Here is a 24,754-nt window from a genome sequence, read left to right on the forward strand (position 1 = left end):
AAGGGGTAGTATCCAATTCTGTAAAGAATTATCAAAATCAGCACCCCAAAAAACAAATAATCAGTGAAGAAATGGGCAAAAGACATGAATAGACACTTCTCCAAAGAAGATATCTAGATGGCTGACAGACACGGAAAAGAATGCTCAACATCTGGGAAATACAAATCAAAAGCACAAAGAGACACCACCTTACACTTGTCAGAATGGCTAACATTAACAACTCAGGCAACAACAGACGTTGGTGAGGATGCAGAGAAGAAGAAACTCTTTTGCACTGCTGGTGGGAATGCAAACTGGTGCAGCCACTCTGAAAAACAGTATGGAGGTTCCTCAAAAAATTAAAAATAGAACTACCCTACGACCCAGCAATTGCACCATTAGGTATTTATCCAAGGGATATAAGTATGCTGTTTCGAAGGGGCACATACACCCCAATGTTTATAGCAGCACTATCAACAATAGTCAAAGTGTGGACAGAGCCCAAATGTCCATCGACAGATGAATGAAAAAAGAAGATGTGGTATATATATATATATATATATATATATATATGATGTAATATTACTCAGCAATCAAAAAGAATGGACTCTTGCCATTTGCAACAATGTGGATAGAATGAGAGTGTATTATGCTAAGTGAAATAAGTCAGAGAAAGACAAATATCATATGACTGCACACATATGTGGAATTTAAGATGCAAAACAGATGAATATAAGGGAAGGGAAGCAAAAATAAGATAAAAACAGAAGGAGGATACAAACCATAATAGACTCTTAAATACAGAGAACAAACTGATGGGTGCTGGAGGGGAGGTGGGTGGAGGGATGGGCTAAATGGGCAAGGGGCATTAAGGAGGACACTTGAGATGAGCACTGGGTGTTGTATGTAAGTGATGAATCACTAAATTACTAAATTCTACTCCCAAAATCATTATTACACCTTATCTTAACTAATTTGGATTTAAATTTAAATTATACTTATATATATAAGTATATATATATATATATACTTATAAGTATATATATAATTATATATAATTATATATAAATATATAATTATTATAAATATATAATTATTATATATAATTATATATATATAATAATTTTCTTTTTCATTTCTTTTTGATCAACAAATTTTTAGAAATGTATTGTTTAATCTCCAAATGTTGAGGTTTTCTAGGAAGCTTTCCATTATTGATTTTTAACTTAAATTTGCTATGGTTAAAAAAAACAAACTTTATGACTTCATTCTTTTTAAAATTCCTGAGATTTATCTTATGAATGAGCATGAAAATGTTTTATCTTGGTGAATGTCCTATTTACACATGAAAATATTTATATTTAACTGTTGTTGGGTAGATTATTTAGATATATAATAATTTCATATAATTATTTATTATTATAATTATATTATTTATTATTATACCACCTATTTTATGTATTCATAAGGTCCAATAGATTGTTGGTGGTGTTATTAAAATATTCCATAACTTCATTTGCTTTTCTGTCTTATCAATCACTGAGAGAATATAGTTGAACTTAAAGTATAATTGATTTGCCCGTTTTCTCATTTTAGTTGTCAATTTTTGCCTCATTTGTTTTGAGGTTTGATGATTGTGTATATAAACAGTTAAGATTGTATGTTTTTGGTAAATTGATCCTTTTGTCATAATTAAATGAATATATTTTTCTCTGGTAATGTTTCTTATTTTGAAATCTACTTTGGCATTAATAAAGCCATTCCAAATTTCTTATGCTTAGCACTAACATGGTATATCTTTTTCTATTTTTTTTTTTACTTTTACCTATTTGAGTCTTTATATTTAAATAGATTGCTTTAAATCAGCATGGAGTTTGGTGGTTGTTTTTTTTTAAATCAATTCTGATAATCTTTGTCTTTTACCTTCAATGTTTACCATTTTCATTAATATAATTATTGTTATCTTTGGGTTTACATCTGCCATATTGCTATGAATTTTTAAAATTTTCTTGTATGTACTTTATCCCTTTTACCCTCTTTCATATAAGTTTTATAATATCCATTTTAACTTCTCACAATCTACCTTCAAACAATATAATGGCACTTCATATGTAATTAATAATCTTATAAGCATGTAATTCCATTCTCTTGTAGTCTTTTGTGTTATTTTTTTGTCATACTAAGTCCTACTAAACTACATTGTTACTATTATTGCTTGAATCTATCAATTATGTTCAAAATTAATTTTTTTAAATTTTATTTATTTATTCATTTTGAGAGAGAGAGAGAGAGAGAGAGAGAATGAACAGGGGAGGGGCAGAGAGAGAGAGAGAGAGACAGAGGGAGAGAGAGAGAGAATCCCAAATAGGCTCAGCACTGTCAGTGCAGAACCCGATGTGGGGCTCCAACTCATGAAAGGTCAGGAGATGAACCCTTAACCAACTGAGCCACCTAGGCACCCCAATGTTTAAAATTAAATAAAAATGTTATCTCTAACGTATTTAGGAGTGAAAAAAGAATGGTTCCCCCTAATATTAGGAACAAAGCAAAAGCAAAAATGTCTCCTTTCACCATTGCTGTTTGATACTGAACTGGAAATCTTATTCAGTGCCATATACAGAAAAACAAACAAACAAACAAAAGGCACACAGATTGTAAAGGATGATAGAGAAGTGTCTTCATTCACAAATGACATGAGAATGTACATAAAACTGCCTATCTTTTTTTTTTGATGGAAAATTAAACTTATTGCCCCTATTGAAATAATTCCTATTTTAAAAGAAGAAGGTTCAACTTCTCAGCTCTGATCTTGGGGAAAAAAAGATATTCTAAATAAATACAAAATTTATGTTTCCATCCTTAAGAAAATATTTTTCTTCTTGTTTTGGTTTTGTTGTTCTTCTTCTTCTCCTTTTCCTCCTCCTTCTTTCCCTTCTCCTTCTTCTTTTACTCTAGTTTCTTGACCCGTTTCTTCTGAGAAGGAATGAGAATATCTTTGCTAAATTCAGGAACTTCATTCAGAGATTATATTTTGTCTGGCACGTAATCAAGAGTGCCATCAGAGAGGACCAAAAGGCTAAGCTTGGTATTTTCTCATCTACCTTATGTGAGGCAGGCTATTTGAATATTTGTTGAAGCATTGGAAATCATTGCATTTTCTGCACATTTAAAGATCCACCACCTACACCTGTGGTGAGCATAACATAATGTATACAGACTTGTCGAACCCCGATGCTGTACACCTGAAAGTAACATTGTGTATCAACTACAATTCAATAAAAAAATAAATAAATTACATATAGAACAGAAAAACATAAAGACCCACCATCTTCGCCTATTATTTTCTAATGAAAATTAAACTTACAAATTCTACTTAATATGCAGAAAAGTTTAACACTCCTGGGGAAAGTTTTATTTCTATAAGTACTTGATGTATCACCTCAATTTTTATTTTATTCTAATATGAGTTGCAAAGAGTTGAACATAATATAATCATTCTTTGTGTGTAGATGAACTCATGCTATACAAAAGTAGTAATAATGATGTTAATTGCTATGAAAAGGGCTTAAACAATGAGAATTCCTGCTAAAACAGTAACAGTGGAGTTATTTAATAAATGTAAAGCGGGGCGCCTGGGTGGCGCAGTCGGTTAAGCGTCCGACTTCGGCTCAGGTCATGATCTCGCCGTCCGTGAGTTCGAGCCCCGCGTCGGGCTCTGTGCTGACGGCTCAGAGCCTGGAGCCTGTTTCAGATTCTGTGTCTCCCTCTCTCTCTGCCCCTCCCCTGTTCACGCTCTGTCAATCTCTGTCTCAAAAATAAATAAACGTTTAAAAAAATTTAAAAAAAATAAATGTAAAGCAACTTGAGATATATTATCAAAGACTGAAATTATACTGGCATATAATCTCAATTTGTGTTTAAAGATCTTATTTCTTTTTGTCATAGTTTATCAATGTTTAAGTGAATGCTGTCAACATGTTTGAATGCAACTGAACTCTTCTCTACTATAGCACTTAGATGATCATTTATGAATTTTGACATGACTCTTGAGGATTTCTATTTAATAATGTTTCTTTAAATGCATCTCAGATGTGAGGTAAATTCTGGAGGCTGACAGAATCATATTTCTAAAGGGTTGCATTTGTCCTGTATTCTTGCTGTTTACTTTAATGTTAAGTAAAACCATTAGTCTACCTTTAAGATACAGCTTATAATAGAGAAGTAATAAGGTTTTTTGAACATTTTCCAGTATCTGCCTCACAAAAGTGACAACAAGAACAGATCATTAAGATTCGAGCAGTACTATGATCTAGTAGGTACTCTTCTGTATTTTATTACAAAGGATTGTCCAGGAGAGCTAGTCTACATTTTGGCATATTATTTTGAACTTACTTTAGAACATTGCTGTTTAAAATAGTGCTTATTAAAACAAACACCTCATCTTATTGCAGCCCCCTCTTCACTTTCACTGTAAGAAGACTTTACAACATAGTAATTGAGAGGGGTCTCAGTGAGATTTTCTGGTTTTGTCACTTCCTAATTCTGGGACCTTGGTCAAGTTCCTTGAGCTCTTTGTGCTCCTGCTTCCTTACATAGAAAAAAGTAATGATAATAGGATTCATTTCTTAGGGCTGTACTTTATGAAGTAATTTATGTCAGGGTTATAAAATTGACACAGAGGTAACACCTAAATTAAATTAGGAACTCATATTACTCTGAATTCATAAAAAATGTTTAGTTATACATTGTTGCCATATTTGACAAAGAAAAAACAACACAGGAAAATAATTCTTTCATTCACTCAGTAAGGAAATATTGAGAGCTTACTATCTGAGAGCACACAGGGCATGTACTAAGCGTTGGAGAAAGGATCAAACACTGTTTCTGACCTAAAGGAGGTCACTGGCTGTGGGCAGACAACTGAAACGACAATACAGGATGGTCTCTTCTAGGATGAGGTAGAGCTGGGATCTGCAAACTCTTTTCTGAAAAGGGTCAGATAGCTAATATTTTTGGCTTTTTGGGTCACACGGTTTTTGTTAAGTACTCAGTTCTGCTGTTGTGCTACAGCAGCCATAGACAATTGTCCGCAAATAGGCATGGGTGTGTTCCCCTAAAAGTTTCTTTATAGACACTGAGATTTAAATTTTATATGATTCCCTTGCATCTTCTTTTGGTTTCTTTTTAAACCGTTTGAAAATATAAAAAACATCTTTCTCTTGGACTATACAAAATAGGTAGTAGGCCATATTTGGTGTGTAGACCACAGTTTGGGGAGCCCTGAGACAGAAGAAAGATTAAGGTTCCTGTGAAAAGTGGCTGTAAGTAAAGTCTTCCTGGAGAAAAGCATGACTGGCTGAGCTTTAAATATTGAGTAGGGATGATTCAGGTGAAAAAGTGAAGGAATAACATTCTAAGCAGAAAATAATGTGGGTAAATAACAGCCGCCAATAATAGTCATTAAAACGGAGTACTTATTTTGTGCTATGCACTTTAGATAAATTATTTAATTAACTCATCCGAATCATCCATATAAGACAGTCATTATTATATCTATTTTTCAGAGCAGAAAATCGAGACTTAAAAAAGAAAGTACCTTACTATGGACATGTAGATAGTAAGTACCAAACAGGCATACTGAGATCAGATGCAAATGATTCCATGCATGAGCTCTTAAATATTATATTATACAATCCCATTAGATTTTAAGCTATTTAGAAACCAGCAAATACCATGTACAAGGCACTGAATAGATTTGAGTTGGTAAAGAAATGGAGCGAGATCGGTGCTCTAGTAATGAGTTTGGAATTTATCCTGAGGTGAAGAAAGAACTATCACAGGATTTTAAGCAACAGAATCTCATGATAAGACCTGTGTTTTAGGGGGTACCTGGGTAGCTCAGTCCGTTAAGTGCCAGACTCTTGATTTCGGTTCAGGTCATGATCTAATAATGGTTCATGAGATGGGCAACCCCCACCCCAACGGCCCTCCCCTCCCCTCAGCCTCTGCACTAAAAGCACAGAGCCTGCTTGGGATTCTCTCTCTCCCTCCCTCTCTGTCCTTCCCCCATTCAAGTTCTCTTTCTCTCTCCCTCAAAATAAATAAATAAGCATAAAAAAAGACATGTTTTAGAAAAATGATTCTAGCAACATGGTGGAGAAAAACCCTTTGCCAAGCAAGGGCTCCAATAAATATTTGTTAAATAAATTTTTAAAAAAGGACAGTGTATGAAAAGGGTTGAAACAGGATACACGAAAGGCAGTTGGAAACTACAGCAATGATCTAGACAAGAAGTGATGGGGTCTAAATGCAGACAGTGACTGAGGGAATAGAAGAGGAGATAACAGACATATCGTAGTTCTCAAACTTAATTCCATAGCATAATTACTGTGGTGCTTTTAAAAATTACACATAGTTAACCTCATCCCTGGAAATTCTGATTCAAAAGGTCTGGGTGGGTACTAAGCATGTGCATTTTGTAAGGTGTTCATGGGTGATTCTGAGAAGCAGGCACTCAGGAAATAGAATGAGGGTCACATAAATAACGGCACATTGACTAAGATTAGGAATAAATGAAGGAGAAGATAAGTTACAGACTAAAGAAGCTGCAGCAGAGTCATTGTGGTTGCTTTCAAATGGTGACATAGGACAAACGCTAGAGTGGCCCAGAGCTCTGGAGGAGAACCAGACAGCTGATAGAGAGAGGGAAGTCAGTAATCATTCACAGAAAGAGGATTAAACACATGTTCTTTGAGTTAAGTAATGTTCCATGCTGAATTCAAGATGAGAATAACTCAGAGGGCAATCAGACATTTGAACTCAGGCCTACTGGCTTCTCAGTATCTTTAAAACACATCACATTTCAACTTTGGGTTTGTCCTTAATTAGGGTCAGTAAGGTTCTACATGCCAGCATGGCACCATAAAATTTCCAGAAAAGAGGCATTTGCTAAGACTGTAGTCAAACACGGAGTATCAGCTGAGTTGGCCAAGAGGAGACAATCAGCAGCAGCAATAACACTCAGTGCACACCAGCTAATCAGTGGCACCCTGGGGAATGCAGTTGCCACAATTAGCGAAACTTTTTGCAAAGCTGAAACAGAAGCTGGTACAAGAGAGAATGGGCTGCACACTTAGTCAACACCTACAGCAATTTCTAAAAATGTTTCATTTAATAGAAATAGTCCATGCCATCAGTATGAAGGAGAATATCTGTCTTTTGTCTGTTGGAGAGAAAACATACATATAACTCTCATAAAGATAACTAAAACAGTTTTGATTAAAAAACGGAAAGCAGGGGCGCCTGGGTGGCTCAGTCGGTTAAGCGTCCGACTTCAGCTCAGGTCACGATCTCGCGGTCCGTGAGTTCGAGCCCCGCGTCGGGCTCTGGGCTGATGGCTCAGAGACTGGAGCCTGCTTCTGATCTGTGTCTCCCTCTCTCTCTGCCCCTCCCCCGTTCATGCTCTGTCTCTCTCTGTCTCAAAAATAAATAAACGTTAAAAAAAATTAAAAAAAAATAAATAAAAAACGGAAAGCCACAGGGGCGCCTGGGTGGCTCAGTTGGTTAAGTGTCTGACTTCAGAAAACAGGTCATGATCTCACAGTTCATGAGTTTGAGCCCCTCATCGGGCTCACTGCTGTCAGTGCAGACCCAGCTTTGGATCCTCTGTTTGGATTAAAAGCTCTCTCTCTGTTTTATCCTTCAGTCTTTCTCCTCAGAAACAATAATTTTTCAACTATTTCTAATTTTTTCCTTGTATTTGTATATAATACACTTCTGTTGCTGTCACTTGGCTTAATTTTTAATATATTATTTGCTTTATTTTATACTCGTTCTCCTATCCCCCATTGATTCTCCTCTGCGTCTTTTTAAAAATAGCTGTATCACAACATTTAAGTCAATCGGCGGTGCTTACCTCATGTTCATATGGATATTATTCATGGCAGAGCCAAGTAGCATATCATGATTGTTTCCTTTCTAGTACAATCTTCTTTATCTTCCACATGCCCGGAATAAATAATTCTCTTGCTTTTTCATTTCTTTTACTTTAAGCCTGTGTTGCTAATTCTTTCCAATAGAACCAACAAATTCCTATGGCTTTCCAAATGCTCATACAACTAACCTCTCTCTCTCCTTACACACACACACACACACACGCACACACACACATACTTTCTTGTGGAGAATGTCCTCTAGACTCTTCTATTTATTCTCTGTTCTGGACAGGATTCATCTATTGCACAGATATCCCTTTGGGGACTTCTTTTCCTACTCTTCTGCTTTAGACCCCTGTTTCCTGGATCCTATAGTTTCCTCCTTATGGATTGTTGCCTTTTTTTTCTAGATGACATTCTTCACTAGCTTTCAGAGAAATGGTGCCTGACAAAGTGTATTTCTTAGTCGTACTTTTTTGAAGGTGTTTTTTGCCACTCCATGGAATTTAAAAATTTTGGTTATCGTATTTTTAGCTTCAAAGTATTTTTTGGGTGTCCCTTTATCATAGCATATCTTTTGTGCTAGAAATGAAATAAATCTTATCTGTTTTGGTGATATTAATTTAGTGATTTGCCAAAGTTTTCTTATTTTTCCCTATGATACTGCTGCGGTCAACATACTAAGAGAGTAAGTCCAGAGGTAACAGGTGGTGGCTAGAGAATGGAAAGGTTTAAAATGGGGTTATGGAAGGACTACAGTTATTGGTAAAGACAAGAGAACAGTTAGCTGAAATTGGGTTGGGGGCAAAGCAGTGTAAGAGCTGGGCATTGTTCCCTCTACTCCTTTCAGATAATTCTCTCCCCAGCCTTGTGGGTGTTTCCTCATGTGTACTTATTGATCTGTAGTCCACAGAATTCGCTGTGGGACCATCTGTAGATGTCCTGTGTTCCCTATCTGTGCAGTGCTCATTTGTCTGTCATTCTGCCCCACAGTTCCAGTTGCCTTAGTGTTTCCAAGCTTCAGCTCTATCTCTTCAGCTCAGGGAGTCAACTGACTCTGTCTCCATTCCCTCTTCTAGCACTGTCTCCCAGAAATTCAAAGCAGTAAAGCTGTAGCAATTGTGGGGCTCATCTCTTCTGTTCCCCATGTCTTGGAGATCATTAGCCTTTGTTGTATGGTGTAAACCCTTGTTTTATATGCATTGTCTGTTATTTGTTTCAAATGGGGGGGAATCTAGTCCCTATTACTCCATCTTGACTGGAAGTAGAATATTGAACTGCACAATATCTTGAAAACTGAAAACAGAAAAATATTATTAGGTGACTACTTAGGAATCATGGAGTGCCTGGGTGGTTCAGTTGGTTAAGTGTCTGAGTCTTGATTTCAGCTCAGGTCATGATCTCACAGTCATGAGATTGAGCCCCATGTCAGGCTCTGTGCTGAGTGTGGAGCCTGCTTGGAATTTTCTACCTCTCTCTCTCTGCCTCTTCCCTGCAAGCTCTCTCTCTCTCTCTCTCTCTGTCTCTCTCTCTCTCTCTGTCTCTCAATAAATAAATAAACATTAAAAAAAGTTAGCACAAATAAAGTAACAGTGAGTATCTGGATTATGTTTCTGGGGCCTGAATGCACAATTTGAAAAGTGTTTTTGTTTTGGATGGTATATATAATTTTTTTTTTTTTAAATTTTTTTTTCCAACGTTTTTTATTTATTTTTGGGACAGAGAGAGACAGAGCATGAACGGGGGAGGGGCAGAGAGAGAGGGAGACACAGAATCGGAAACAGGCTCCAGGCTCCGAGCCATCAGCCCAGAGCCCGACGCGGGGCTCGAACTCACGGACCGTGAGATCGTGACCTGGCTGAAGTCGGACGCTTAACCGACTGCGCCACCCAGGCGCCCCTTGGATGGTATATATAATTTTTTAAGTTTTTTTTTTTAAGTTCATTTATTTTGAGACAGACCAAGAGAGTGCAAACGGGGGAGGGGCAGAGGCAGAAAGAGAGGGAGAATCTCAAGCAGGCTGTGCACCATCAGTGAGGAGTCTGACATGGAACTCAAACTCATGAAACTGTAAGATCATGACCTCGGCCAAAATCAAGAGTCAGATGCTTAACCTCTGAGTCCTCCAGGTGCCTGTGAATGGCATATGCAACTTAAGTCTACTAGATGTAGAGAAAGTGGTTAACTGAATTCTAGTGGGAATTCTTAAAGAAATTATCTATCTATCTATCATCTATCTATGTATCATCTATCTATCTGTCATCATCTATCATCTATCTATCTATCTATCTATCTCTCTATCCAACTATCTATCATTATTATTATTATCTATCTACCTATCTAATCTGTTCTATGTATCAGCCATCTGACTTACATGCTTGGTAAATGAGTTGGGATATTTCCCATTCTGTTCTTTATAAAATATTATAGTGCCTATGCTTTATACAAAAAATAATTTGTATGTCAAATTTAAGCAATACTTATTTTATAATTTAGTTTTTGCTACTTTAGTTAAGGAAAGCTTCCTATTTTAGGTGCATAAAATCAACCTCATATTTTTTCAGTTACTTAAAATTTTCTTATATTTAGCTTTTTAATCCAACTGGAAATTATTTCTCTGCATAGTGGAAGTAATGCTATGATTTCACTATTTTTCCATAGAAAAAAGCCAATTGGGCCAATGCTTTTAATGGAATATAGTCTATTCTTAATTAATTTGAAATGTCCCATTTGTCTTAGAACAGGTTTTGCAAGGGTTGTGTATCTTTCTGGGTTCTCTATTCTCTTCTATTGATATACCTACCTACTGTTGTGCCAAAAATACACTGTTTTAATGCTTGTAATTTTGTAATGTGTCTTGATATATAAGATCTTTTTCTACAGTCCTTTCAGAACTTTATAATTTTATGTAAGTTTTAGAATGATTTTTTCGGTTCCCTAGAATTATAATTTGAGTTTCCATTGGTATGGCACTGAATTTATTAATTAATTTGAGCGAACTGACGTCTTTACAGTATTGAATCTTCACATTCATAAAAAATGTTTCATTCAAGTTAGATTTTTAAATATTATTTAGTAAAATTTTATAACTTTCTTTATAATGTTATTATTTTTTCCCAGTTAGTTTATAGTTTTTATTGCTGGTGAGTACATGATCTATGTTTATATTACATTTTCTCTTAGGTTATTGCTAGTATATAGGAATACTTGCTTTCATATACTGATCTATGTTCAGAAATCATGCTGAGCTCTCTTAATGTTATTTCATAGTTTGTCTATGACTTTACCAGCATTCACTATGTAGAAATACATATATATATATATACGTATACGTATATATATATATACGTATATGTATATATATGTGTGTGTGTGTGTACATATATATATATATAATCTTCAAATAATGGTGATCTCATCTTTTCCTTCCCAGTCCTTATGTCACTTATCTCTTTATCCAGTTTTTATTACATCAATAAGGTCTACCAATATAATATTGATTTGCATCAGTGATAGTAGATATTTTTGTCTTATTTCTAATTTAAGGAAACTGCTTCCAAAATTTCACCAATAGGAATAATATTGGCTGTATGTTTTTCAAGTTGTAGAAATGTTCTCTTCTCCTAGTTTTTTAAATGTGGTAGACCTGTCTTGTTTATAGCTTTGGGTCTTATAATTTCTAGTCACATCAGCAGTACTTCCAGCTTCCAGCATATACATCCCTTTGTCTAAGGACTTTCTCTTTTTTTCCAGTGTTTATGGCAAGTCAGGATCACTGGACATTGAAAACATCTAGAAGCAATCTTCTACCAATGACTGATAGGGATTGTTGGATAAATATCCTGATCTCTTGCTCCTTAAGTGGGCTGGCTTTGAGATGGCTATTCTGTCATGCTTCCTAGAATTTCCTGGTGAAATTCAGTTCAAGCTGCCTACAGCAAAAACTTTCTTGATAATGCATAATTTACTGGCTTGCTTCCTTCTCTGTAATACTTCCCTACTCCTCTACTGGTGTTTTCTGAGGTCATCTACTAAACAACAGATTTCTACTAAAATGTCGGTCTCAGGATTCTTCAGAGGAAATGTAAACTAAGATGCTAGTAAATATCTATACATTATATGTCTTTTGATGAAATAAAAGGGATTTGAATTTTAGTAAATACTCTTTTTGAATTTAATGAGATGAGAATGTTACTATACTGAATGGTTTGATATATTTTTGTCTTAAATCTCATTTTAAAGACTAGAGTTTCTTTTTTATAGTAAAATTTATTAAAAAGTTCAATTTACACTTAATAAAATTCACCCTTCTTGGTTGTACAGTTAAATGAATATATTGAAAAATGCAATAATGGTGCTACTATTATAATCAAGAAATATAACAATTGCTCCAAAAAGTTCACTTGTGACACTTTGTTGTCAATCTCTTCCCTGCTTTATAGTCCTTGACAATGACTGATTTGTTTTCTTTCTTTCTTTTTTAAAAATATTTATTTATTTTTGAGAGAGAGAGAGAGACAGCATGAGTTGGGGGGGGGGGCAGAGACAGAGACACACACAGAATCTGAAGCAGGCTCTAGGCTCTGAGCTGTCAGCACAGAGCCCAACAAGGGGCTCCAACTCACAGACCATGAAATCATGACTTGAGCTGAAGTCAGATGCTTAACTGTCTGAGCCACTTAGGCACACCTAATGACTGATTGTTTTCTATCCCTACAGACATTCCTTTTCCAGGATATCATATAAATGGAATAATAAAAATAGATAGAACATTTGAATATAGTTTCTTTTACAGATCATAATGCTTTTGAGATTTACCCATTTTGTTGCATGTATCAATACTTTATTCCTTTTTGTTACTCAGTAGGCTTCCATTGTATGAATTTGCATATGTTTATTCTCCAGTTGATGCACATTTAGGCTGTTTCAAGTTTTTGATGACTGAATAAAGCCACCATAATTATGCTCATACAGGTTTTTCATATGAAAATATGTTTTCATTTGACTTAACACTTATCTTGCGGATTGATGATTCATATTGTTTTTAACTTCATAAATCTACAAACTGTTTTTATTTTTATTTTAAAGTTTATTTATTTTGAAAGTGAGAGAAAGAGAGGGAGGGAGAGAGAGAGAGTGATCAGGAGTGGGAGAGGGGCAGAGAGAGAGGGAGAGAGAGGAAACCAAACAGGCTTTCCACTGTCAGCACAAAGCCTGACTTGGGGCTTGATCTCATGAACTGTTAGGTCACAACCTGAAAACAGACCTGAAGTCTGTTTTATGGTCCAATATCTTCTGTTTTGAAAAATGTCTCTATGTGCTTGAAAAGCATATGTAACCAGTTTTTGTACAGTATAGTGTTCTATTATGCTAATTAGGTCAAGATGGTTGATGGTATTGCTCAATTCTTCTATATCCTTATTGATATCTGGGATATATATCCTACCAATTGTTGAGAGAGAGATGTCCAATATTTCCAACCATAATTGTAGATTCGTCAATTACTACTTTCAGCTTTGTCGGTTTTGATTCATGAATTTCCAGAAGTTCTGTTGTTAGATGCATATACATTTAGCATTATTGTACCTTCTTAATGAATTAATTCTTTTACTATTAGCAATGATAACAGTTAACAATTATGTAATCTTTCTATTTTTGGTAACCTTGTTTTGAAGTCCACTTTGTCTGACATTAATGTAACTGATGAATTTTTCTTTTGACTAAATTTTACAAGGTATGTCTTCTTTTTCCATTCTTTTATTCTTAACATATCACTATTTTTATATTTAAAATTAGGTTCTTGCACCTCTGCCTTTTAATTGGAGTGCTTATTAGGCCATTTACAGTCAATGTAACTATTGTTATTGTTAGATTTAAATCAACACTTTTAGTTGTTTTTTTTTTTTCTATTTTTCTTGTCTGTTATTTGTTTCTTTCCCTTTATCTTTTCTGTATCTACTATAGGTTTTTACTGTGTGGTTATTATAAGACTTACATAGGGGTGCCTGGGTGGCTCGGTCGGTTAAGCGTCCGACTTCGGCTCAGATCATGATCTCAGGTCGGTGAGTTCAAGCCCCGCGTCGGTCTCTGTGCTGACTGCTCAGAGCCTGGAGCCTGTTTCAGATTCTGTGTCTCCCTCTCTCTCTGCCCCTCCCCTGTTCATGCTCTGTCTCTGTCTCAAAATAAATAAACGTTAAAAAAAAATTAAAAAAAAGACTTTCATAAAACAACTTATAGCAGTCTAAGTTGGTAACAAGTATGAACACATTCTAAAGTTCTACATTTTTATCCCCCCACCGCACTTTATGTTTTTGATGTCAAAATTTACAACTTTTTTATCTTGTGTATCCATTAACAGATTATTGTAGATACAGCTATTTTTACTACTTTTGTCTCTTAACCTTCATACTAGCTTTCTAAGTGATTAACCCACAAATTTTGCAACATTAGATTATTCTGGATTTTATGATACATCTACCTTTACCAGTGAAATTAATACTTCCTTATGTTTTCCTGTACGAATTACTGCCCTTCTGTTTCAGCTTCAAGAAGTCTTTTTAACATTTCTCGTGAGGCCTGTTTGTTTCTCTTGTCTTCTTTTTGTGTTTTTTTATTAGTTGAATATTTCCTATGATTATACTTTATCTCCACAATTGTTTTATTAGTTAAACTACTTTCTCTAATTTTGTTTTTAGTGGTTGCCCCAGAGTTTAGAGTATGCATCCTTAATGTATTGCAATCTAACTTCAAATATTAAATATCACTTTGTTTATCCTGTAAGAAACTTTTAACAATATACTTTCAATTCCTCTTTCCTTTCTGTTGTGTTATTATAGCCATACATTTTATTTTACCTATGTTATGAAATTAAAAATACTGTTAGTGTTTTTTTGTTTTGTTTTGTTTTTCACTTTAGGTAATTTTAGATTACAACATTTAAATATATTTCTTTATATTGATCATAATTTCTACTATTTCTAAAGCTTTTCATTTTTTTATATATTTCCAAATTTCTGTCTGAAGGACTCAATTTAACATTCCCTAAAGTGTATAAATGCTGGTAGTAAATTCTATTATCTCTTGTGTATAATACACAATCTTTATTTTTACTGGATATACAATTCTGGGCTGACAGGTTTCTTTTCTTCCTGTCTTTCTTTTAGTACTTTAAAGATGACATTGTCTTGTGGCGTGTATAGTTTCTAATAAGGTCTGTTGTGATTTTAATTTTTGTTCCTCTCTGTAATGTGTCTCCTCACCCCCCTCCAACCGTCAGTCTTCACATTTTCTCATTATCTTTATTGTTTTTTCTCTTTTAACAATTTGAATATGTATTAATTTGGGGATTTAAAAATTATTTATACCATTTGGGTTTCTCTGAGGTTCCAGGATATGCTGTTTGTGCTATTTTCCTATTTCAGGAAAATTTGTGACTATTACCTGTTTACATATATTTTTTTATTTTTTATTTTTTTAATTTTTTTTTATTATTTAAAAAAATTTTTTTAACGTTTATTTATTTTTGAGACAGAGAGAGACAGAACATGAATAGGGAGGGGCAGAGAGAGAGGGAGACACAGAATCTGAAACAGGCTCCAGGCTCTGAGCAGTCAGCACAGAGCCCGACGCGGGGCTCGAACTCACGGATGGCGAGATCATGACCTGAGCCGAAGTCGGACGCTTAACCGACCGAGCCACCCAGGCGCCCCTACATGTTTCTTCTGCCCTAATTTCTCTCTTCTTCTTTCGGGACTTGAGGTACACATTTGTTAAATATGGTCCCACAACTCTTGAATGCTTTTTATTGGTTTTTTACACAATGAATAATTCCTACTGACCTTTCTTAAAGTTCTCTGATTCTTTCCTCAACCATTTCCATTCTATTGAGGGATCTGTCAAAGAAGTTCCTCATCTCTAATGCTGTGTGTTTAATGTCTAGAAATTCCATTTGATCTGTTTTGTTTGTTTCTTTGTTTGGTTTCTATTTCTGTGCCAAATTCCATACCTGTTTATACATGTTGTCCACACTTCCATAAAATGTTTATTATAAGAGTTATACTAACTTGAAGCCCCTGCTTCCTGATGCTAGCATGTGGCTTTCCTGAGTCTCGGTCTGTTGGCTGCTTTGTGTCTTGACAATGAGTTGTTTTATCTTCCTTTTCAGTGTCTCATAACTAATTAAAAATTTAAAAATGTAATGACACATATCATAAGCAGAACAGTAAAGACAATGTAAATAGCATTTATGATTATAAATGGACACTCTTCTTCTGTCAGTTAGTGTGGGAGAATGAGTAAATGTAGTCATGAAAATGAGTTTGATTTTGGTACTGCCATGGTTATCTACAATGCACCACAGACTTCACGTTAGTCTAACAATACCTTGTACTTAGGGAGCAGGCTGGAGTGCTGGTGGATTTTCCTCAATGTCTGTGCTCTACCCTCAGTATTTATGCATCCCTGTACATCTGAATCATGGGAAGGGGTGGAGTAGGGGGTTTCTCCAAGGTCTTGCTTCTCCCTAGTAGTAGACTACTGTCTTTTGTTACTCCAATTTTGAAAGCCTAACTGTGGTCACAAGGAAGGTTTTCTGTTTTGCTGGTTTAACATGAGTCTTAGTTTTGCTCTGTTCCTAGGCCTTAGAGGCTGTATTGCCTGTGTTACTAACCATTACATTTTACTACTGTCCTGTTTATTTGTACTTTTTGAAAAAACAGAACTTCTCTGTTCTTTATTTTAATCAGAAATTTCTGAGCGTCATTTTGTTTCATAATTATTTCTATTTCACAAGATCAAAAAGTTTTCTATTATCTCTATTTTGTTATTTTGAGATTTTGCATCACTATTTTATTGTTTCTATTGTCTTTAGTTTTACTCTCTAGTTTACTGAATGGAATCCTTTCCTCATTAAAAAATTCCTTTTTTGTAATAAATGCATTTAATACTACTTCTTCTAAGAGATGCTTATCTATATCCTGCAAGTTTTGATAATAATGCTTTTATCATTTCCATTACCATTTTCCATTACCATGAGTTTTCTCATTTCCATTACCATTTCTTTTTTTTTTAATTTTTTTAATGTTTATTTTTGAGAAAAACAGAGACAGAGACAGAGTGTGAGTCAGGGAGGAACAGAGAGAGGGGGGAGACACAGAATCCGAAGTAGGCTCTAGGCTCTGAGCTGTCAGCACAGAACCTGGCGCAGGGCTTGAACTCATGAACTGTGAGATCATGACCTGAGCTGAAGTTGGATTCTTAACCGACTGAGCCACCCAGGTGTCACTCCATTACCATTTTTTAAAACTCCTTTCCATTAAGATTTCTTCTTTAAGTTGTAACATTATAATTGTAACTTTCAAATGGGTTTTTTTAATGTTGCTGAGACTTACAAAAGGGGGGGTCCCTGTTAGCAATGGGAATGAGATTTACACAGCATAATTCCTGAAAATGATAGCCAGTTTTATATATTCTCTTTGTAGCAAAACTTGGCCTTGTAATTACAGTCTTCTATTATAGGTGCACCAAATATTCATATTCAAGTTAGTGAAAAGGTATAAAATAAAACACAGGAGAAGCTAGGAAATACAAAAATAGAACAAAAAATTAGATTAAGAAAAAATTTAGTCTGTCAATGTCCTAGCTGTCATCCTAAAGCTGAACTTCATGGTAGTCAAAATATAAATAGTGAACACTAATCTAAATTTTCCATGAGGGAAATAGGAACTTATTCTTTTGTTTTTTAAATTTTTAAAAATGTTTATTTATTTTTGAAAGGGAGAGACAGAGTGCAAGTGGGGAGGGGCAGAGAGAGAAGGAGACACATAATCCAAAGCACACTGCAGGCTCTGAGCTGTCAGCACAGAGTCTGACATGCGGCCTCACAAATCACGAGATCATGACCTAAGCTGAAGTTGGATGTTTAACCAACTGAGCCACCCAGGTGCCCTGGAACTTATTCTTTAGAAAAGATTTTCCCAGTATTTAGGTAACTACTTGTCTCAAAAAATTTTTCACAAAAGGGGCAATTTCATTGTATAAATGAGCTCCTCAACAACTTCCCTATAATAAATTTAGTAATGCTATCATATTTCTATTTCCATGCTTCTATGCAAAGGCTTCTGCAATTGATGTCTGTAGGAGATATCATTTGCAATGCCTTCTATGCCAGTGGCTCTCAATGACATTGGGCAGAACCCATGGTGCTCAGCTATACATATAGGCCCTGAGATATGTAGGCCAAGGCCATAACATGGAATACAGCTTAGGAGTAAGGTGTAATTCTTCAAGAGATAAAATTATTGTGGTTCCTGAACAATGGTCCCAAAACTAAAGGCAATGGGAAAACTCTATTATGCAGAACAACCTAATTTCTACCTGTTCTAAGTGGCTCCACAATTTTTTTTTGAGGGAGAGAGAAATAGAGTATGTGTGTGTGTGTGTGTGTGTGTGTGTGTGTGTGTATGTGTCAGCAGGGGAGAGGCACAGAGAGAGGGACAGAAAGAATCTCAAGCAGACTCTACACTGTCAGGACACAGCATGATGCGGAGCTCAAACTCACAAACATGTGAGATCATAACCTGAGCCAAAATCAAGAGTTGAATACTTAACTGACTGAGCCACTCAGGCTCCCCAGTGGCTACAGTTTTAATAGCTGTGTGGTCTTGGGTGAGTTACTTAACCTTTTTAAGCCTCAATTTGCTCATATATTATATAGGGATACTATTTATACCTTCTTCATAGAGTAGTTTTGGGGTCTACATGAGAACAATTATAAAAAAAAACACTGAACAAAATATAAAACTATTATTTTTTTTAATTGAGATAGTTCTTAGACTTCAATACATTGGGATTCCAGATGTTACTGGAAATACAAATATTTAATTTTCTATACTCTCTTATATCAGTTTTACTTTTAGTAAATGAAGAACTACTTAACTAAATGCAAATGAGTGATTAACTCTTATAAAGGAAGTATATCAGAGTACTAACACATGCCCATATTTAGCATAGGGAAGTTATTGGTGGTATTTCCTCCCTAGAGAGGAAATCACAAAGCCCAATTTCAAGTGCTGCTAGTGCTACTTAGTAAATGTGCATCCTTAGGTGCGTAACTTAATGTCTCTTGGTTCATTGCTTCATTTGTAGACCTGAGGGATTTGAGTGGATGATTTGAGGTCCCATCTGTGCATTTACCCTATAAGACTCTTTGCCTCTTATGGTGTTACTTTTTGAATAGTTCAAAACAACAGCATCATCAAATTTGGAATCCATCATGTCCCAGAAGTCTAAGATTAGTAGGATATGTGGTAGTAAAGTTCCAGTGTATCAACAAATCAATATCTAACTGCCATTTTGCTGTCTTCAAAATGTAGCCCTTTATATCAACAGAATGATACAGAGCTCTCTTTATTGGAAAGCAATCTAAGAAAGAATGATTTAGACAGAAAAGCTCAAGGAAAGATAAGCAAAGTCAAGGAGAAATACAAAGGTGACTTATAAAATTGACCCAAATCAGGAATCAAATTGATGTTAGGATTTGACCTAATATTTACTAGTTGCTTAGAAAAAAATTCCCCTGCAAAAAGAAAACAATGTTTGAAAGGATATAAATTTGTTAGATGTTTATAAGTATCTATAAAAGGATATGGAAAAAGAAAAAGAAAAAAGAATTGAAAGCCCTGAATCTCTTAGGTTATTTTAGAGTAGAAATTAAATGCACAGATTGAATGAGGCTTTTTGCATGCAGCTGAAATAGCCACACCTACCCAGCATTTTCCTTTGTTCCTCTTAGCCAGTCTAATTGTTTCATAGAATAAAAACATCAGAGTTACTCTCAGGTTTTTTTTTTTTTAACTTACAAGCAAAAGATATCGTTAGTGTTGCTAATAATCCCTTTCATATTTCATGAACAAATAAATTGTGCAGGTGTCCAATCAGAATAAAATAATCCTGCACCCTAGGGGAAATTCCATGTAATTCTCTCACATTACCTTGCCTCTGTGGCTCACCTTTTTAAGCAGAGTTCACATATGTGTTCTACTTGTTTTTTATTTCCTGTAAGTGATAAAATAGTGATATGGGAGAATGTAGCAAGTTCCCTTCTAGTTTATTGTGAGGGGGTAGATCTGTGTTGATATATGGTGAGCTGACAGGCGAAAAAAATGAACACATTTAACTGATTCCAAATGTGTTATTTTCCTTGATGATTCCCTGGGTTTAAAGTCAAGATATTTTGATTGAGCCTTAGAAGAATTGGACTTTTCATTCTTTAGCTTACCACAGAATTATCTCAGCTGGGGATCCCAAATAAAATTTGTTGTTTGTTCTTGACTTCACTTCCTGTAGATTTCAAAGAGAAACACTGAAGCTCTGTGGGGAATGGTGACTGTCATTGATTTTGAACCAAATTATCAAATATGCCACTGGGATGAGAGATAAACCTCTAGCGATTGAATATTACCCTCAAAATGGCAAGACTAAAATTTCTGCAAATCCCCTCAAAAACTCCGAACACATAAAATCAGTGCCAATCAGTTTTAAGAACTCATTCAACTTGTATTATTAGAGAAGCTAAGTTCACATTTTCTTATTTTGTTTTTAGCATAAGAAGACGATATGCATCCTGCCTTCTGACTTAGGCAGTTCTTTCATAAGTATGATTGTACAGCTCATTTGTATAGATACTACTTTTTTGATACTTTGATTCTGCAAATCCTTTGTCCATCAATACTTAGAGGTTTTGTTTTACATCTTCTTAAATGGAAAAATCTGACAAAACTTAAGCTTAAAATGTTGGCCAGGTGAAATGTTCCCAAGTCCTTTTTTTTTTTTTTTCATTTTTTGGCAGGATCTGAAAACATTTGCTCTGACCCCCTAGAGCTAGAAGTATTGATTTTTTAATGGGTACACTTTTCTCAAATGGAGTCCATCGCTTAAATCTAACATCCGCTCCTCTATTGAAGGAGCAGTTTCTTGATTCCAAGTAATTACTGCTCCCCTTATTGCCATTGATATTGCTGTGTTTAAGAATCTATATATTCTCTCAAGGAAATTTAAAGTTGTTCTTCCATGCCAGAAAACAAAGATGCAATTGGATATTAATAATTTATGTTATTATAAAAGTTATAACAAAGAATTTTAAAATACAGACTTTTGTAACATAAAATTTTGAGTTTCATTCTATGAAAAACATACCTTATATCTTTTGAGATCAGGTGTGTGTATCTCCTCAGATTGGGGTACATAAGTCCCCACTATGTACAGATTCTTTCAAGAAGTGAAGGATTGCAGAGACTGTCATAAATTAAGATTTCTTACTTTACCTTTATAAAAAAGAAGAAAAGCATCTTGAGAGTCATGGTATCCAGTTGACCACAAATTTCAATGACTTGCATTGTTCATATAATCACTAGGCCATCTGCCAATAATCTAAAATGCATGATGGTAGATGGTGATAGAAGATGGTGACTGAATTTACAATAAGTTTATTGTCTTATGCAGTGTGGAGTTGAGACTTGTCTGTTCTTAGTTCCTTTAGCAACTCTGGACAAGATCATCCATCATTTTGACATCTACCTCCTAACATGGCTTTGCTCATAGAGTTGGGCTACTGGCCAATATTCATTAAGTAAAAAATAGCTATCTGAGGGGTGCCTTGCTAGCTCAGTCAGTTGAGTGACTGACTCTTGATTTGGGCTCAAGACATGAACCCAGGCTCATGGGATCAAGCCCCACGTTGGGTTCTGTGCTGAGTCTGGAGCCTACTTAAGATTCTCACTCTCCTTCTGCCTCTCTCCCCTGCTTGCACTCTCTCTCTCTCTCTCTCTCTCCCCTTAAAAAAAAAAGAAAAGGAAAGGAAAAAAAAGCCATCTGACACTTTATTAATTGAAGGACCATTTGTTCTGGCACTACACAGTTTTGAAAGAGTATTTCAACCAGAGAGAGTTGAGACCACACACTATGGTAGAAAATCACAAAAAAGTCAGTGGATCTAAACCATAGCATTTAAGAGGTTCATTATGAGAGATGAAGCTGGAGAAGTTTGAAGGAGGGGTCAGCAAAAGATGCAAGGCAAATTGTTAGGTGTCATATATATGCTCTGGGAAAGAGGCTGGACTTGATTCTGAAAGCTGGAGAGCCACTGAAGTGACACTCAGCAGGAGAGTAACATATTAATGAATTGTGGTTTTTGTTTGTTGTGTTATTTGTGGTGTAAATGTCCATTCTGGAAGCTCTACAAAGAAAAGTTTAGATCAGAAGGCACTGGAGTCCATCTGACCAGTTAGAAAGCTCTGAAATTGACTTATTTAAGAAACCTGAAAGCATAATGAAAGCAGCAACTGTGAATTGATGTAAAAAGATTGGAACGATGTTGAGAATAGAATAGGTAACATTTATTGTTTGATTAGATATGGAGATATAGAAAAAAGTTGATAATAAAACTGACTACAGTCTCTGATTTGGGTAATTGAATGGAATTTGAAGTCTGTTTATCTTGTATACTAACACACAATCTTTCAAAAATGTTTAAGGTGGCTTACAAAGATTCATAATTAAGATGATTAAATATCAGCAGAAAAAAATTTTTAAAGGAAAAGGAAAAGAAAAATAAAAGATCCAAATAGAAAAATATGGTCTTTTAATAAAATAAAACCAGAAGTGGCATGAGTACATGAACAAATTTAATGAACACCTATAAACTTGTTAGAGATGGGCCACAAATCAATTTAGCACAAGATGTTTAGTAGATTATTCAGTAAGAGGAACATGATCAGTTACAAGATCCAGGCAACTGCCTGGAAGGTAGCAACAAATCTACTGCTACAGAAACTCATAACCACTTCCAGTTCTGTAACCAGAGAAATTCACATCCAAGAAGTAGTTCCGTTCCTTGAAAGAGGAAAGAGGGAAAGAACAGACTTTAGAGGGAAACAGTGCTAATTCAATCTAATCAATAACTCATGCCCTCTTTATTAAACAGATTTCTTTTTTTTTTTTTTTAATTTTTTTTTTCAACGTTTTTTATTTATTTTTGGGACAGAGAGAGACAGAGCATGAACGGGGGAGGGGCAGAGAGAGAGGGAAACACAGAATCGGAAACAGGCTCCAGGCTCCGAGCCATCAGCCCAGAGCCTGACGCGGGGCTCGAACTCACGGACCGCGAGATCGTGACCTGGCTGAAGTCGGACGCTTAACCGACTGCGCCACCCAGGCGCCCCTAAACAGATTTCTTACTTCTTCCAAAGACTCTTTCCTTACTGTCTAACACTTGTGCTCTTTTTGACCCCTGACTTAGTGGACCATGAAACAAGCATTTTTTGAGCATCTATAATATATTTTACCAAAGCACTTTCTCTTGTATCAACTGCTTCTCTCTTTGCCTTAACAGCCCTGTTCTCCTTTAAGTCCTGACGCATTTCCTAACTGTTTTTTATAGTGTAAGGAATCTGTACTACATTTTAACAGTTGTGTAGGCTGGGCCCCATAGGCCTTAAATATTTGAAGTCTTCCCTCTTGTTTGTTATTATCTCCACCACCAAAATTCTGTAAGCCAGCTTTTCTAAAGTGAGAAATGTGTCCCACTGGTTGTACTTGAAATGACTTTGGAAAATACATGAACATGGTCTTAAATAAGATGGAACCACATAGCAAGAAAATACTACTCTTTCAATTCTCTTTCACATACTGAGACTAATTCAAGAGAAAAGCCTCATTTTTGTTTGTTTTAACACTAATTTCCTTTGAACCAAAAGCTTGTGGATATCCTCTTACAGACTTTTAACTGTCAATGTTATGTAGCTAGAACTAAATAATTTATTGTTTTGGTTTTATTGTATTACTTTTTATTTTCAAAAAGTGATTTTTTTAAAGAAAACTTAGGACAGTGAAATAGAATTTCCTTTCAAAATACATTTATTTCATTTAAGAGGTGAACTGAGTGATTTAATGATGATACTAAGGAATTAATATAAATGATATGCAAATATGGAAAAAATCAAATGAAAGTTTTAATACTTGCTTCATAAATATGCCAAAAATCAGAAACCTGAGATGCAGATCACTAGGTTTGGAAAACATAGCTATGATCTCCACCAAGCCAGACGACTTGCCTTTCTGCAAATATACTTTGCTGTTTTAGACATTTATGCCTTTGCTGCACTGGCACTTTAACTTCGATACCTCCCCCAGCCTTTTTACTTAACATAGCTTCTGCGTCTCCTTCGATATGAGATCAAGATGCCTGGATTACAGGATGGTAAGCATTGCAGAGGGATGGGGTACTATCTAGGGACCGAGTAAAAAGTCTGTATACTGAAAGACAACCTGTCTCTATTTCCAGAAAAAACAGTGTGGGCATTTAATCTCTTCTGAAGAAACTAAAAGTTCTAAGAGAAAGGATCTTCCAATTCTAACAAATTGTAAAGTGGGACTAGCACTAAATTAAATGGTCAGTTTGCTGCCTAATTGGTCATGCTAGGATGAGACCTACCAGCCTTGACTTAATTAGCTTTTTAAGAGCTACATTTTAAAATATGAATGAACAGGGGCACCTGGGTGTCTCAGTTGGTTGAGTTTGGCTCAGGACATGATCTCGACTCGGGTTTGCTACTGTCAGTGTGGAGTCCGCTTTGGATCCTCTGTCCTCTCCCCCATTCATTCTCTCTCCCTCTTTTTCTCTACCTCTTGCTCTCTCTCTCCCTCTCTCTCTCCCTCAAAAATAAATATTTTTTGGGGGCGCCTGGGTGGCTCAGTCAGTTAAGCGTCCGACTTCAGCTCAGGTCATGATCTCCCGGTCCATGAGTTCGAGCCCCACGTCGGGCTCTGTGCTGACAGCTCAGAGC

The sequence above is a fragment of the Neofelis nebulosa genome, chromosome 2, assembly GCF_028018385.1.
Source record: "Neofelis nebulosa isolate mNeoNeb1 chromosome 2, mNeoNeb1.pri, whole genome shotgun sequence".
NCBI classification, from domain to species: domain Eukaryota; kingdom Metazoa; phylum Chordata; class Mammalia; order Carnivora; family Felidae; genus Neofelis; species Neofelis nebulosa.